This window comes from Pseudophryne corroboree, chromosome 3 (genome assembly GCF_028390025.1).
Source record: "Pseudophryne corroboree isolate aPseCor3 chromosome 3, aPseCor3.hap2, whole genome shotgun sequence".
Classification (NCBI taxonomy): Eukaryota; Metazoa; Chordata; class Amphibia; order Anura; family Myobatrachidae; genus Pseudophryne; species Pseudophryne corroboree.
In genome coordinates, this window is record NC_086446.1 from 390,096,437 (window position 1) to 390,111,168 (window position 14,732).

Genomic DNA, 14,732 nt, shown 5'->3' on the forward strand with positions numbered 1-14,732 from the left:
CAAAGACTCAGTCTTATACATGAGAGATGCACAGAGGGAAATCTGCCGGCTGGCATCTAAAGTAAGTGCATTATCCATCTCTGCTAGGAGATGCTTATGGACTCGCCAGTGGACTGGAGATGCAGATTCCAAAAGGCACATGGAAGTTTTGCCTTATAAGGGGGAGGAATTATTTGGGGATGGTATCTCCGACCTAGTTTCCACAGCAACGTCTAGGAAGTCAGCATTTTTACCCCATGTCCCCTCACAGCCTAAGAAGGCGCCATTTTATCAGGTTCAGTCCTTTCGGTCCCAGAAAAACAAGCGGGGAAAAGGAGGGTCTTTTCTGTCAAGAGGCAGAGGCAGGGGAAAAAGGCTGTAGCAAACAGCAGGTTCCCAGGAACAAAAGTCCTCCCCCGCTTCCTCTTCCAAGTCCGCCGCATGACGGTGGGGCTCCACAGGCGGAGCCAGGTACGGTGGGGGCCCGCCTCAGGAATTTCAGCGATCAGTGGGCTCGCTCACAGGTGGATCCCTGGATCCTTCAAATAGTATCTCAGGGATACAGGCTGGAATTCGAGGCGACTCCACCCCGCCGTTTCCTAAAATCCGCCTTGCCGATTGCTCCCTCAGACAGGGAGGCGGTGCTAGCAGCGATTCACAAGCTGTATTCCCAGCAGGTGATAATCAAGGTACCCCTACTTCAACAAGGCCGGGGTTACTATTCCACACTATTTGTGGTGCCGAAACCGGACGGTTCGGTGAGACCCATTTTAAATTTGAAATCCTTGAACACATACATAAAAAAATTCAAGTTCAAGATGGAATCGCTCAGGGCGGTTATTGCAAGCCTGGACGAGGGGGATTACATGGTATCCCTGGACATCAAGGATGCTTACCTGCATGTCCCCATTTACAATTCTCACCAGGAGTACCTCAGATTTGTGGTACAGGATTGCCATTACCAATTCCAGACGCTGCCGTTTGGACTCTCCACGGCACCGAGGGTATTTACCAAGGTTATGGCGGAAATGATGATACTCCTTCGAAAAAAGGGAGTTTTAATTATCCCATACTTGGACGATCTCCTAATAAAGGCACGATCCAAGGAACAGTTGTTAGTGGGAGTAGCACTATCTCAGGAAGTGCTGAGCCAGCACGGCTGGATTCTGAATATCCCAAAGTCACAGCTGGTCCCCACGACACGTCTAATGTTCCTGGGAATGATTCTGGACACGGCCCAGAAAAAAGTGTTTCTCCCGGAGGAGAAAGCCAGGGAGTTGTCTTCTCTAGTCAGAGACCTCCTAAAACCAAAACAGGTATCGGTGCATCACTGCACGCGGGTCCTGGGAAAGATGGTAGCTTCTTACGAAGCAATTCCATTCGGCAGGTTCCATGCCAGAATTTTTCAGTGGGACCTGTTGGACAAGTGGTCCGGATCGCATCTTCAGATGCATCGTTTAATAACCCTGTCTCCACGAACCAGGGTGTCTCTTCTGTGGTGGCTGCACAGTGCTCATCTTCTAGAGGGCCGCAGATTCGGCATACAGGACTGGGTCCTGGTGACCACGGATGCCAGCCTACGAGGCTGGGGGGCAGTCACAAAGGGAAGAAATTTCCAAGGACTATGGTCAAGTCAGGAGACTGCCCTTCACATAAATATTCTGGAACTAAGGGCCATTTACAATGCCCTAAGTCAAGCAAAATCCCTGCTCCTACACCAGCCGGTGCTGATCCAGTCAGACAACATCACGGCAGTCACCCATTTGAATCGAGAGGGCTGCACAAGAAGCAGGACGGCGATGGCAGAAGCCACAAAAATTCTCCGATGGGCGGAGAATCATGTACTAGCACTGTCAGCAGTGTTCATCCCGGGAGTGGACAACTGGGAAGCAGACTTTCTCAGCAGGCACGACCTCCACCCGGGAGAGTGGGGACTTCATCCAGAAGTCTTCCAAATGATTGTAAATCAATGGGGTCGTCCACAGGTGGACATGATGGCGTCCCGCCTAAACAAAAAACTAGAGAAGTATTGCGCCAGGTCAAGAGACCCTCAGGCGATAGCTGTGGATGCTCTAGTGACACCGTGGGTGTACCGGTCAGTTTATGTGTTCCCTCCTCTACCTCTCATACCAAAGGTATTGAGAATAATAAGAAAGCGAGGAGTAAACACAATTCTCGTGGTTCTGGATTGGCCGAGAAGAGCGTGGTACCCGGAACTTCAAGAGATGATCTCAGAGGACCCGTGGTCTCTGCCGCTCAGACAGGACCTGCTGCAGCAGGGCCCCTGTCTGTTCCAAGACTTACCGCGGCTGTGTTTGACGGCATGGCGGTTGAACGCCGGATCCTGAAGGAAAAGGGCATTCCGGAGGAAGTCATTCCTATGCTTATTAAAGCCAGGAAAGAGGTCACAGCAACTCATTATCACCGCATATGGCGGAGGTATGTTGCATGGTGTGAGGCCGAAAAGGCCCCAACGGAGGAATTTCAACTAGGTCGATTTCTGCATTTCCTGCAAGCAGGAGTGAATATGGGCCTAAAACTGGGCTCCATTAAGGTACAGATCTCGGCTCTGTCAATTTTCTTTCAAAAAGAACTAGCTTCAGTACCTGAAGTTCAGACATTTGTTAAAGGAGTGCTGCATATTCAGCCCCTGTTTGTGCCCCCCGTGGCACCTTGGGATCTCAACGTGGTGTTGAGTTTCTTAAAATCACATTGGTTTGAACCACTAAAAACCGTGGATCTGAAATATCTCACGTGGAAGGTGGTTATGTTATTGGCCTTGGCTTCTGCCAGGCGAGTATCAGAATTGGCGGCTTTGTCTTGTAAAAGCCCTTATTTGATTTTCCATATGGATAGGGCAGAATTGAGGACTCGTCCCCAGTTTCTCCCAAAGGTGGTGTCAGCGTTTCACCTGAACCAGCCTATTGTGGTGCCTGCGGCTACTAGGGACTTGGAGGACTCCAAGTTGCTAGACGTTGTCAGGGCACTGAAAATATACGTTTCCAGAACGGCTAGAGTCAGAAAATCTGACTCGCTGTTTATCCTGTATGCACCCAACAAGCTGGGTGCTCCTGCTTCTAAGCAGACTATTGCTCGTTGGATTTGTAGTACAATTCAGCTTGCACATACTGTGGCAGGCCTGCCACAGCCAAAATCTGTCAATGCCCATTCCACAAGGAAGGTGGGCTCATCTTGGGCGGCTGCCCGAGGGGTTTCGGCTTTACAACTTTGCCGAGCTGCTACTTGGTCAGGGGCAAACACGTTTGCAAAATTCTATAAATTTGATACCCTGGCTGAGGAGGACCTGGAGTTCTCTCATTCGGTGCTGCAGAGTCATCCGCACTCTCCCGCCCGTTTGGGAGCTTTGGTATAATCCCCATGGTCCTTACGGAGTTCCCAGCATCCACTAGGACGTCAGAGAAAATAAGAATTTACTCACCGGTAATTCTATTTCTCATAGTCCGTAGTGGATGCTGGGCGCCCATCCCAAGTACGGTTTATCTGCAATACTTGTACATAGTTATTGTTAACTAAATCGGGTTATTGTTGAGCCATCTGTTGAGAGGCTCTATTGTTTCATACTGTTAACTGTGTTTCATATCACGAGTTGTACGGTGTGATTGGTGTGGCTGGTATGAGTCTTACCCGGGATTCAAAATCCTTCCTTATTGTGTACGCTCGTCCGGGCACAGTACCTAACTGAGGCTTGGAGGAGGGTCATAGTGGGAGGAGCCAGTGCACACCAGGTAGTCTAAGATCTTTCTAGCGTGCCCAGCCTCCTTCGGAGCCCGCTATTCCCCATGGTCCTTACGGAGTTCCCAGCATCCACTACGGACTACGAGAAATAGAATTACCGGTGAGTAAATTCTTATTTTCTCTAACGTCCTAGTGGATGCTGGGGACTCCGTAAGGACCATGGGGAATAGACGGGCCCCGCAGGAGACATGGGCACCTCAAGAAAGAATTTAGATTCTGGTGTGCTCTGGCTCCTCCCTCTATGTCCCTCCTCCAGACCTCAGTTTGAGACTGTGCCCGGACGAGCTGGGTGCTGTTCAGTGAGCTCTCCTGAGCTTGCTGTGAGAAAGTATTTTGTTAGGTTTTTTATTTTCAGGGAGCTCTGCTGGCAACAGACTCCCTGCATCGTGGGACTGAGGGGAGAGAAGCAGCCCTACTCTCTGAAGCTAGGTCCTGCTTCTTAGGCTACTGGACACCATTAGCTCCAGAGGGATCGTACACAGGATCTCACCCTCGTCGTCCGATCCCAGAGCCGCGCCGCCGTCCCCCTCGCAGAGCCGGAAGACAGAAGCCGGGTGAGTATGAGAAGCAAGAAGACTTCGAAATCGGCGGCAGAAGACTCCGTTCTTCACTGAGGTAACGCACAGCACAGCAGCTGTGCGCCATTGCTCCCACACACCTCACATACTCCGGTCACTGTAAGGGTGCAGGGCGCAGGGGGGGGCGCCCTGGGCAGCATATGGACCTCTTTTGGCAAAAGTACACATATATACAGTTGGGCACTGTATATATGTATGAGCCCCCGCCAAGAAAATGTATATTTAAGCGGGACAGAAGCCCGCCGTCGAGGGGGCGGGGCTTCTTCCTCAGCACTCACCTGCGCCATTTTTTCTCCACAGCTCCGCTGAGAGGAAGCTCCCCAGGCTCTCCCCTGCAGATACACGGTAGAAGAGGGTAAAAAGAGAGGGGGACACATAATTAGGCACAAAAATCAATATAAACAGCAGCTACTGGGTTAACATTAAGTTACTGTGTTATTCCTGGGTTTATAGCGCTGGGGTGTGTGCTGGCATACTCTATCTCTGTCTCTCCAAAGGGCCTTGTGGGGGAATTGTCTTCAGATGAGCATTCCCTGAGTGTGTGGTGTCGGTACGTGTGTGTCGACATGTCTGAGGTAAAAGGCTCCCCTAAGGAGGAGATGGAGCAAATGTGTGTGTGAGTGGTGTCTCCGTCGACAACGCCGACACCTGTTTGGATATGTGAAATTAAGTGCTAAGGTAAATTTATTGCACAAAAGATTAGAGAACAGACAGGGAATCTAGCCATGTCTGTCCCTATGTCGCAGAGACTTTCAGAGTCTCTCAATGATCACTATCCAAAATAATAGACACTGATATCGACACGGAGTCTGACTCCAGTGTCGACTACGATAATGCAAAGTTACAGCCAAAATGGCAGGAAAGTATTCAATATATGATTATTGTAATAAAAAATGTTTTGCATATCACTGATGACTCCTCTGTCCCTGACACAAGGGTACACATGTTTAAGGGGAAGAAAGCTGAGGTAAATTTCCCTCCTCTCATGAAGAAAAAGAGCGGGAATCTCCAGACAAGAGACTTCAGTTTCCCACAAAGATTTCTCAGGGAGTATCCTTTCCCTACTAGGGCCAGGATACGATGGGAATCTTCCCCTAGGGTGTCACGTTTGCCCAAAAGGTAGCGCTGACTTAACAGCTATCCTCAGGGATCCTGCAGATAGCATGCAGTAAAAGTTGAAGTCCATTTACACACATTCTGGTACACTACTCAGACCGGCGATTGTGTCGGCATGGGTTTATAGCGCTGTAGCAGCGTGGACAGATACCTTATCAGCAGAGATTGAGACCCTAGTATGTATATATATATATATATATATATATATATATATATATATATGCAATCAAAGATGCGGCACTCACGAACACTTTGTAAGAATCACAGACACCGGTAGAGGTAAATTCAACGTTTCAATCCTTTAAGGATTTTCGTCAGAAGCAAGCTTATGGAAGGTTTACCTTACAAGGCTGAGGATTATGTGGAGAAGGGATCTCGGACCTGGTCTCCACACCTATGGCTGGTAATTCTGATATTTTGCCTTATATTCCCGCACAGCCTAGGAAAGCACGACATTATCAAATGCAGTCCTTTCGATCACATAGAAACAAGAAAGTCCGAGGTGTGTCCTTTCTTACCAGAGGCAGGGGCAGAGGAAAGAAGCTGCACAACACAGCTAGTTCCCAGGAACAGAAGTCCTCCCCGGCCTCTACAAAATCCACCGCATGTCGCTGGGGCTCCACAGGCGGAGCTAGGCCCGGTGGGGGCACGTCTTCGAAATTTCAGCCACAAGTGGGTTCACTCCCTGTTGGATCCCTTGGCAATAGATATTGTGTCTCAGGGATACAAGCTGGACTTCGAGGAGATGCCCCCTCACCGACGGCCCTGCCGGCTTCCCCCCACGAGATGGAAATAGTGTTAACTGCAATTCACAAATTGTATCTTCAACAGGTGGTGGTCAAGGTTCCCCTCCTTCAACAAGGAGGGGGTTATTATTCGACCATGTTGTAGTCCCGAAACCGGACGGTTCGGTCAGACCCATATTGAATTTAAAATCCCTGAACATATACCTGAAAAGGTTCAAATTCAAGATGGAATCGCTGAGAGCGGTCGTCGCAAGCCTGGAAGGGGGGGATTTTATGGTGTCTCTGGGCATAAAGGATGCATACCTTCATGTCCCCATTTATCCACCTCATCAGGCGTACCTCAGATTTGTGGTACAGGATTGTCATTACCAATTTCAGACGTTGCCGTTTGGGCTCTCCACGGCACCGAGAATATTTACCAAGGTAATGGCGGAAATGATGGTACTCCTGCGGAAGCAAGGGGTCGCAATTATCCCATACTTGGACGATCTCCTCATAAAAGCGGGATCAAGAGAGCAGTTGCTGAACAGCATCGCACTTTCTCTGGAAGTGTTACGGCAACACGGCTGGATTCTAAATATTCCAAAGTCGCAGTTGGTTCCTACGGCTCGTCTGCCTTTCCTAGGCATGATTCTAGACACAGACCAGAAAAGGGTTTATCTCCCGATAGAGAGAGCTCAGGAGCTCATGACACTGGTCAGGAACCTATTAAAACCAAAACAGGTGTCAGTGCATCACTGCACTCGAATCCTGGGAAGGATGGTGGCATCATACGAGGCCATTCCCTTAGGCAGGTTCCATGCGAGGACCTTTCAATGGGACTTACTGGACAAGTGGTCCGGATCACATCTTCAGATGCATCGGTTAATCACCCTATCCCCCAGGGCCAGGGTGTCTCTCCTGTGGTGGCTGAAGAGTGCTCACCTTCTTGAGGGCCGCAGATTCGGCATTCAGGACTGGGTCCTGGTGACCACGGATGCAAGCCTCCGAGGGTGGAGAGCAGTCACACAGGGAAGAAATTTCCAATGTCTGTGGTCAAGTCAGGAGACTTGCCTTCACATCAACATCCTGGAACTAAGGGCCGTATACAACACCCTACGTCAAGCGGAGACCCTGCTTCGCGACTAACCGGTTCTGATTCAGTCAGACACCATCACCGCAGTGGCTCATGTAAACCGACAAGGTGGCACAAGGAGCAGGGAGGCGATGGCGGAAGCCGCCAGAATTCTTCGCTGGGCGGAAAATCACGTAAGCGCACTGTCAGCAGTGTTCATCCCGGGACACGACCTCCACCCAGGAGAGTGGGGACTTCATCAGGAAGTCTAAGCACAGACTGCATGTCGGTGGGAACTGCCACAGATGGACATGATGGCATCCCGCCTCAACAAAAAACTACAGAGGTATTGCGCCAGGTCAAGAGACCCTCAGGCGATAGCTGTAGACGCCCTGGTGACACCGTGGGTGTTCCAGTCGGTCTATGTATTTCCTCCTCTTCCTCTCATACCCAAGGTGCTGAGAATAATAAGAAAAAGAGGAGTGAGAACGATACTCATTGTTCCAGATTGGCCACGAAGGACTTGGTATCCAGATCTGCAAGAAATGCTCATGGAGGAACCGTGGCCTCTTCCTCTAAGACAGGACTGGTTGCAACAGGGGCCCTGTCTGTTCCAAGACTTACCGCGGCTGCGTTTGACGGCATGGCGGTTGAACGCCGGATCCTAGCGGAGAAAGGCATTCCGGAGGAGGTCATTCCTACGCTGATAAAGGCTAGGAAGGACGTGACAGCTCAACATTATCACCGTATATGGCGAAAATATGTTGCTTGGTGTGAGGCCAGGAATGCCCCTACGGAGGAATTCCAGCTGGGCCGTTTCCTTCACTTCCTACAGTCAGGAGTGAATTTGGGCCTAAAATTGGGTTCCATTAAGGTCCAGATTTCGGCCCTATCCATTTTCTTTCAAAAGGAGTTGACTTCTCTACCTGACGTTCAGACGTTTGTAAAGGGAGTGCTGCATATTCAGCCCCCTTTTGTGCCTCCAGTGGCACCTTGGGATCTTAACGTGGTGTTGAGTTTCCTGAAATCCCACTGGTTTGAACCACTCAAAACGGTGGAGTTGAAATATCTCACGTGGAAGGTGGTCATGCTATTAGCCCTGGCTTCGGCTAGGCGTGTGTCAGAGTTGGCGGCTTTGTCACATAAAAGCCCCTATCTGGTTTTCCATGCGGATAGAGCAGAATTGCGGACCCGTCCACAATTTCTGCCGAAAGTGGTTTCATCCTTTCATATAAACCAACCTATTGTGGTGCCTGTGGCTACTACTGACTTGGAAGATTCCGAGTTGCTTGATGTGGTCAGGGCTTTGAAGGTTTATGTAGCCAGAACGGCTAGGGTCAGGAAAACAGAGTCTTTGTTTATCCTGTATGCTTCCAACAAGCTTGGTGCTCCTGCTTCAAAGCAAACTATTGCTTGCTGGATCTGTAACACGATTCAGCAGGCTCATTCTGTGGCTGGATTGCCGCTGCCAAAATCAGTTAAGGCCCATTCCACTAGGAAGGTGGGCTCTTCTTGGGCGGCTGCCCGAGGGGTCTCGGCATTACAGCTTTGCCGAGCGGCTACTTGGTCAGGTTCAAACACTTTTGCAAAGTTCTACAAGTTTGATACCCTGGCTGAGGAGGACCTTGTGTTTGCTCAATCATTGCTGCAGAGTCATCCGCACTCTCCCGCCCGTTTGGGAGCTTTGGTATATTTCCCCATGGTCCTTACGGAGTCCCCAGCATCCACTAGGACGTTAGAGAAAATAAGATTTTACTTACCGGTAAATCTATTTCTCGTAGTCCGTAGTGGATGCTGGGCGCCCGTCCCAAGTGCGGACTTCTTCTGCAATGCTTGTATATAGTTATTGCTTCAATAAGGGTTATGTTATGGTTGCATCAGGGTTGGACCTGTTGCTCTGTTGTTGTTCATACTGTTGACTGGGTATGTTTGTCTCAAGTTATACGGTGTGATTGGTGTGGCTGGTATGAATCTTGCCCTGGATTACCAAAATCCTTTCCTTGTATTGTCAGCTCTTCCGGGCACAGTTTCTCTAGCTGAGGTCTGGAGGAGGGACATAGAGGGAGGAGCCAGAGCACACCAGAATCTAAATTCTTTCTTGAGGTGCCCATGTCTCCTGCGGGGCCCGTCTATTCCCTATGGTCCTTACGGAGTCCCCAGCATCCACTACGGACTACGAGAAATAGATTTACCGGTAAGTAAAATCTTTTTTTTTTTTTTTATGATATTCCTTCAATATAGCCCCTAGCTTTCTTAATTTCAGTTTGGTCTCCCCTTTCTCCATTCCAACATCTGGCTTATACTTCTCTCCTTTACTTGTGTTTTATTTCAAACTGTTGGCATGGGATTAATTTTATTCCATGGTGTCAGGTCTAGAGAAAACACTGATTTACACCTACTGTATCTCACTCAGCTATTTTCTACTGATGGAAGTAGTCAGCTATTGTATATCGCTACACTGTTATTTTCAATGTACTATAATAAACAGAATGAAAAAAAAAACCCTATCTAAATGAAAGCAATCTTTGGATAGGACAATAATGCATGGATACAATTAAGATTCTATAGAACCTCTATAACATAGCATAATTAGCTGCTTATTTAATTGAGATGTGATATTGAGATGCTTATTAAGACATCTTTGATGAGGATGATGATGATGATGATGATGATGATGAAAGAGAAAAAGGCCATTTCATCCCAGTTACCTTCCTGTAATAAGCTTATATTTTTATTTACTGCTTTCAGATGTGCTATGTAGATAGATCTGCAAGAGGGCATATAAGGGTGTGAGAGCTTTAGACTCATTCCAAAGATGCACATTCCACTAAGATAAATAAAATGTGCCCTGGCAGCATGCCCGAATTGTAAACGCCTAAAAAAATAATAATATATAGTTGAATGTTATGTATCTTTTAACACTGTAAAAGACAGTATGGTTAACAGTATCAATAAATATATGCTCAACATATTTCACCCCACCGTAAATGCATTACATGAAAGTCAGGATATTACATCAACTGGGAAATGTTAGGATTGCCGCATAGACTAGCTTTACAGAAATACTTAGCCGGTGCAGAATATTCAGGCTGCTAGTGTTGTTACAGGCCTGTAAAACCACATCAAAGGAGGAGTACGTCTTTCTAGTGCCAACACAATATCTAAACACAAAATGTGCCAGATCTTTATCGGAAGCTAACATGGCTGTAGCTAAAACAGAAGTCCTGTTTTTGGCATCCAGAAAGAGCTGCAAGGATAAATATTGTACAACAGTTAGGAAACTAAAATAATATACATATATTAGGACATGTAGAGTTTACTTTTGATTTACGTGCTTGTTAACGGTCACTGCAAAACCCAGGAACAGAACCCTGCTGTTTAAAGAAAAGACAAAAAAGTGTAGTTAATGTTTCCAGCACTTTAATACTATAAATGGGAAATGAATAAGGAACAGGACTGAAAAATATACACATTCTTGGAGCTACATATATGTTTATTCTACCCAGTATTGAGTAACAAGGCCAGATCTTGCATTTTGTTACAGCAGTGGTTTCCAAACATTTTTGAATCACGGCGCCCTAGAATATCAGAATTTTTTCACGGCACCCCTAGGCCAAAAATTTCTGATTGAGAAATTTAGAAATAAATATTACATTAAGTAGATTGCGTTCATATGTCATCCTTAGGGTCAGTTGTGTGGTGAGGGACAAGATTTGCTTCTGTTTGGCCACATATTTTATGACTCGCAGCCACCAACACTGGTTTTGCCTATTATATTGACCATTAATAATTTGAATTGGTCCTGGTCCACCAACCCAGGACACCCCTGCAAGTGTCCCGAGGCACCCCAGGGAGCCACGGCACACAGTTTGGGAACCTCGGTGTTACAGCATTTTTGTAGTGAAGGGTTTAAAGCACAGAGAGAAATCAGATTATCTGTGCTGAAGTCATCATCCCTAAGTATATGAAGTGTGGGATACTGACAAAAGGAAAATTGTCTTTTAAGAGTGGGTAAACTACACTAACTTGCAAGAATACTAGGGATTTAATACATACATGAGATATGGAATCACTTACTGATTATTATTTTGGCCAGTAAACGTTCAATTGATCAAGTCTTAACGTTTGGAAAGGACTAAATGTACTTAGTCATTCTGCAAGGTAATCAAATCAAAAATACAAAATAAAAAAATATATATACTGTGTGTGTGTTATATATATATATATATATATATATATATATATATATATATATATAATAGAGAGAGAGAGAGAGAGAGAGAGAGAGAGAGAGAGAGAGAGAGAGAGAGAGAGATGGGTTCAAGCGACCAATGGTGTCATAACTTAGCGGGTAATATGCCCATGAATAATATATAAATATATATGGAGTACTAAGTAAAAAATAAAAAATACATATTTATTGGCAAAAACAGTTTAAGATTAGTAAAAAAAAATTTTTTTATTATAACAATTAATAAGAGACACATAATAAGTTAAAATATCAAGATAAAAAGGAGCATAACTTATCTATGGTATTGTGAGGTCAGTGGGGGGGAAGCCCAACGCATTTCGTCCTTAAGACTTTTTCAAGGGATATATACGTTATGGTAAGAACTTACCGTTGATAATGGTATTTCTCCTAAGTCTACAGGATAACAATGGGATATGATGGAGCGACAGCGGATTGGCACCAATCGATCAAAGCTTTCTTGCCACCCAGGATGCAACGGGCCCGTCCATATATCCCTGCCTACTGGCTCAGGCAAATCAGTTGTAGTCCAAAGCACAAGGCAGGAGCATCATGTAGAGCCCTAATCAGGTGAGAAGAACACACATGCACACCCTTACATGCAAGAAGGAAGAGGTTAGTGAGTAGAAGGAGCCTCAAATCAGGTGCGTCAGTCCCTGTGGACTTAGGAGAAATACCGTTATCCTACAACAATTTGGTGGTGGGGACACTCCTGATTGGACAGGAGAACCCTTCGCCCGAATTCAGCATCATGAGAGGCAAAGGTATCCAAGGCATAATGTCTAATGAATGTGTTAATGGAAAACCATGTGGCTGCCTTACATATCTGTTCTGCTGAAGCACCACGCTGTGCTGTGCTGCCCATGAAGGACCTACCTTACGAGTAGAGTGAGCAGAGACATTAGCCGGAACAGGGAGATCAGCTTGAGAATATGCTTCCATTCAAAGCCATCTTGCCAGCGTCTATTTACTAGCAGGCCATCCTCTCTTGTGAAATCCGTAGGGAATGAAGAGAGAATCTGTCTTTCTGATGGCACTGGTACGATCCACGTAGATCCTTAATGCCCGGACTACATCCAGCGACGCATCTCCTGCAGAAAGTCCCGGTACCTGAAAAGCCGGGACTACAATTACTTCATTAAGGTGGAATTTAGACACCACCTTAGGAAGATACCCAAATCTAGTTGAGAACTGCTCTATCTGGATAAAAAAAAATAAAAAATGGGGAACAACATGACAGCGCCCCTAAATCTGATACTCTTCTAGCTGATGCCAGTCAGTAGAAAGAGCACTTTAGCTGTCAACCATTTAAGATCCACTTTATTAAGTAGTTCAAATGGGGCAACTTGAAGGGCTTTTAGGACTAAACATAAGTCCCACGGTACTGTCGGCGGAACAAACGGAGGTTGAATGCACAGCATTCCCTGGACAAAAGTACGCACAGCATGTAAATTGGCAATTTTCTTTTGGAACCATACAGTCAATGCCGATACTTGCACTCTCAAGGAAGCCACCTTCAAACCTTTATCCATTCCTGCCTGAAGGAATGCTAAGACCCTGGAAACAGAGATTTAGGGTCCAATTTCCGTTCACTGCACCAATGAATATAGGCCTGCCATATTCGGTGATAAATACGAGCTGAGGAAGATTTCCTTGCTCTGAGCATTGTTTGAATTACCTGTTGTGAGAATCCTCTTGACTTCAGGATAGAGGTTTCAAGAGCCACGCCGTCAAAGACAGTTGATCCAGATGTCTGTGATAACAAGGACCCTGCGTCAGTAGGTCTGGACATTGAGGGAGCAGAAATGGAACTTCCATCAACATTCTCTGCAGATCCGTATACCAATGCCTTCTGGGCCAAGCTGGAGCTATTAGTATCACGGCACCCCTTCCTTGCTTTATTTTTCACACTACCCTGGGTAATAGGGTGATCGGAGGAAACACATAAGCCAGATGAAAGTCCCATCTCACCGACAAGGCGTCCACCAAGATTGCTCTGGGATCCCTTGTTCTTGACCCGTATGCGGGCACTTTGTATTTCAGACGGGACGCCATGAGATCTATCTCTGGCAACCCCCATTTGTCCACTAGAGTCTGAAAGACCTCTGGGTGTAGAGCCCATTCGCTTGCTTGAATGGTGTGTCGACTGAGAAAGTCCGCTTCACAGTTTAAGACTCCCGGAACGAACACTGCAGACATGGCTGGATGATGAAGTTCTGCCCACTTCAGTATGTGACTTATCTCCTTCATTGAGAGTTCCTCCCTGATGGTTGAGGTGCGCTACTGCAGTCGCATTGTCCGAGCGGATCTGGACTGGTTTTCCTTGAAGAATGTCCTTTGCCTGAATCAGTGCCACGTATATGGCCCGAAGTTCCAACACATTTATTGGCAGGCAAGCTTCTTCTTTGGTCCATTGCCCCTGGAACCACAATCTTCCGGACACTGCTCACCAGCCCTGAAGACTGGCATCTGTTGTCAGAATCTCCCAATCTGATATCCAAAAGGGTCTCCCCTTGTCCAGATGGGACGTCTGTAGCCACCAGGCTAATGACGTCTTACTTTTACCGAAAGCACCATAGTCTGTTTCTTTATCATCTGATGTAATCCATTCCATTTGGCAAGAATCAGATGCTGCAGAAGTCTTGAGTGGAATTGTGCATACTCCGCCATGTCGAATGTTGACACCATCAAACCCATCACTCGCATAGCTGCGTGAATGGATACCGTTTGACTGTGTAGCAAGTCCTGAATCCTTGACTGTACCTTGGATATCTTGTTCCGAGGTAAAATTACTCTCTGCAGACCTGAATCCAGTACAGCCCCCAAAGTGAGTCATCCGTTGTGATGGAACTAGACGATTTTGCCTAATTTATGAGCCACCCATGTCTCTGCAGACATGTTATTGTCTGTTGAAGATGACATAGGAGCAATTCCTGTGACTGTGCCAGGATTAAAAGATCGTCGAGGCATGGAAAAATTCTTATTCCCTGCTGGCGGAGATAAGCTGCCATAACCACCATAATCTTGGTAAATACTCTGGGGGCTGTGGCCAACCCAAAGGGTAGAGCCTGGAACTGAAAATGCTGTTGGAGGATAGCGAACCTGAGATAACACTGATGGGACTTTGCTATAAGAACATGTAGGTAAGCATCCTGTATATCCAGGGATACCATATAATCTCCTGGCTCCATGGCCAAGATTACGGAACGTAATGTCTCCGTGTGAAAGAGGTACCCAAATGTATTTGTTCAGCA